A 2,434-nucleotide genomic window follows, 5' to 3' on the forward strand; every position below is an offset into this window, starting at 1 on the left:
TCATTATGTTAACATATTGACCGGCTCATGCCGTGAATATTTTCGGAGTTTTGAGCACGAAACGTTTTAAGGGAAAATTTGCTCAAAAATTGTTTAATTCCAATTAAAACAGCGACGAATGCAAGTTGTCCAATGGTCGCTACATGAATTCAACAACGATGCAAAACTACCGAAACGTCTTATAACAGGTGATGAAACATGGGTTTAGAGATATGAACGTTGAATCTCAGGCTCAATTTTTTCTATCCTGCTCTGTATTTACCTAGCTGGATGTGCGAAACCGCTTAAAAATCACGTCCAGGATGGCGAACTCACCAGCCCTTGCCATCAGTTCATGAGGCGGAGTGAAACCGGGTGAGGCTCACCGCCACATATTCTGGAAGTAACGCGTCAATGCACTCGGCTATCTGGGTTAGTGTTCTGTGAATGAAACTGGTAGTGGAAAATAAAGCGTTTTTTAACAGCAGCTGAGGTAGTGTTAATGTATACCTTAAACGCTTGAAGCTGTTGCCTACTAAAATTTTAGAATCGCTTTCCAAATGCACAGTTTTGTGTTGCAGGGACAGAAGAAGACACTCTACCTGCAACGTCGGCACCCAGTCACAGCGGACGTCGCTTCTGTGGTACGCCCTACAGAACACGTTGCGCCGACGTGTGCGCCACGATTTCGGTGCCGACTACTCACCAGAAATTTTGCTGATGCTGTGGCGCCTGTCTGGGGCCGACGACGACGAAGAACACTTCGACGAGTTCGTGCAGAGGCTGCGCACTGACAGGGCAGCGCTCCTCGCCGATCTCTGATTGGTACCGGTGGAGCGTCCCATGTTACCTGATGGTCCGCCTGTTATACTTAGTGGTCATAATGCTATCGTCGGCGTTTTATGCGCCCCCTGACACGAGTGACGTCACAGCAGCTAGGCTGATTTTAGAAATAATGAAATATTTTAAAAAGAGACATTAAAAATCTCTTGATTGTCTGCTTAAACGTCATGTTTTATTTCGACCTGACAACATTTACTGTGCCAATGATCTTCTTGACGGTACAGCTCATGGTCTGGTGCAGGAGTCATCGCTGGCTAAAGGTTATCAGCTTCTACATGCTGCCGGTGAGTCAAGAAGGGACAGATAACTATGAGGGAACTGACATTTAGATCGATGGAGTTTTATGTGCAAGGTTGTGTGCTCTGCAGAGGTGGCTGTAGGAGTTTTGCAATAGGACATGGGTACAGGGCTGATATGGAATGGAACGCGGGGAATGAGAGTCACAATTCTGAGAGATAATGGAGAAACGTTAAAATGTAGAAGCAGCTGAGAGAGAGTGTGACGGTCCTGAGAATAGGTTGTTTGTTCATGAAAATGCGGAACTGAAGGAGCAGCACTGGTACAATATTGCGTTCTTGAAAAATTTCCATGTAGATATTTACTCGAAAAACACAGTTGACGCATGACGCCTAATATGATGTGCTACAGGTTCCACAGTTGCCATTATTCAGTATTAATGTCCAGAGTCTTATTCCCAATGATTGAGGATGAACTTTAGTTTGTAGTTACATAAGACATTAAACACAATTAATTTTTTAAAGTATCTGAGCACATATGAGGGCATGCTGAGAAGCAACGCCTCCAAATTTTTTAGGTAAAAGCTCTTAAACATTTTAAAATAAAACCGACGTGATTAAAATTTTACTTCTTTATTCTAAGCACTCTGTCTTCAGGTCACGAGTGGCCTACCGGGACCATCCGACGGCCGCGTCATCCTCAGCGGAGGATGTGGATAGGAGGGGTGTGGGGTGAGCACACCGCTCTCCCGGTCGTTATGATGGTATTCTTGACCGAAGCCGCTACTATTCGGTCGAGTGGCTCCTCAGTTGGCATCACGAGGCTGAGTGCACCCCGAAAAATGGCAACAGCACATGGCGGCTGGATGGTCACCCATCCAAGTGCTGACCATGCCCAACAGTGCTTAACTTCGGTGATCTTACGGGAACCGGTGTATCCACTGAGGCAAGGCCATTGTCACTTCGTTATTCTACGTGCCTAGATATTTGCAGCCCCTTGCCACTAGAGGGCTCCGAAATGAAGTGCGTAATATGGCGGTGTGTGAAGTAACTATATCAGTGTGTGAGAAACAGTATGGCGTAATCGAGTTTCTTATTCTAAGAGTTAGCCGACATATGGAGCACTCACTCCTTCAGGATGACAGTGCAAGACCACATGAGCCCTACGACATATGTAACAATTCGACGCCTTGGGTTCACTGTCGTGGATCATCCTCCATAGGGTTCCGACTTGGCCCCATATGTTTTCATCTGATTCCAAACCATAAAGATCGCCTACGAGGGCTCCACTTCATAGTGATAAAGCGGTGCAAGCAGAGGTGAGGTTTTGGCCCTGTTAACAAAGTCAAACACTCTACAGTCATGGTAGTAGCATT

General features: G+C 45.9%; 1 pseudogene; it reads right to left on the reverse strand.

The window, feature by feature from the left end:
- Window positions 1–1,901: 1,901 nt before the first annotated feature.
- LOC126471876 (5S ribosomal RNA) lies at window positions 1,902–2,018 on the reverse strand (annotated as a pseudogene).
- Window positions 2,019–2,434: the final 416 nt, after the last annotated feature.

Source organism: Schistocerca serialis, chromosome 3, assembly GCF_023864345.2.
Source record: "Schistocerca serialis cubense isolate TAMUIC-IGC-003099 chromosome 3, iqSchSeri2.2, whole genome shotgun sequence".
Taxonomy (NCBI): Eukaryota; Metazoa; Arthropoda; class Insecta; order Orthoptera; family Acrididae; genus Schistocerca; species Schistocerca serialis.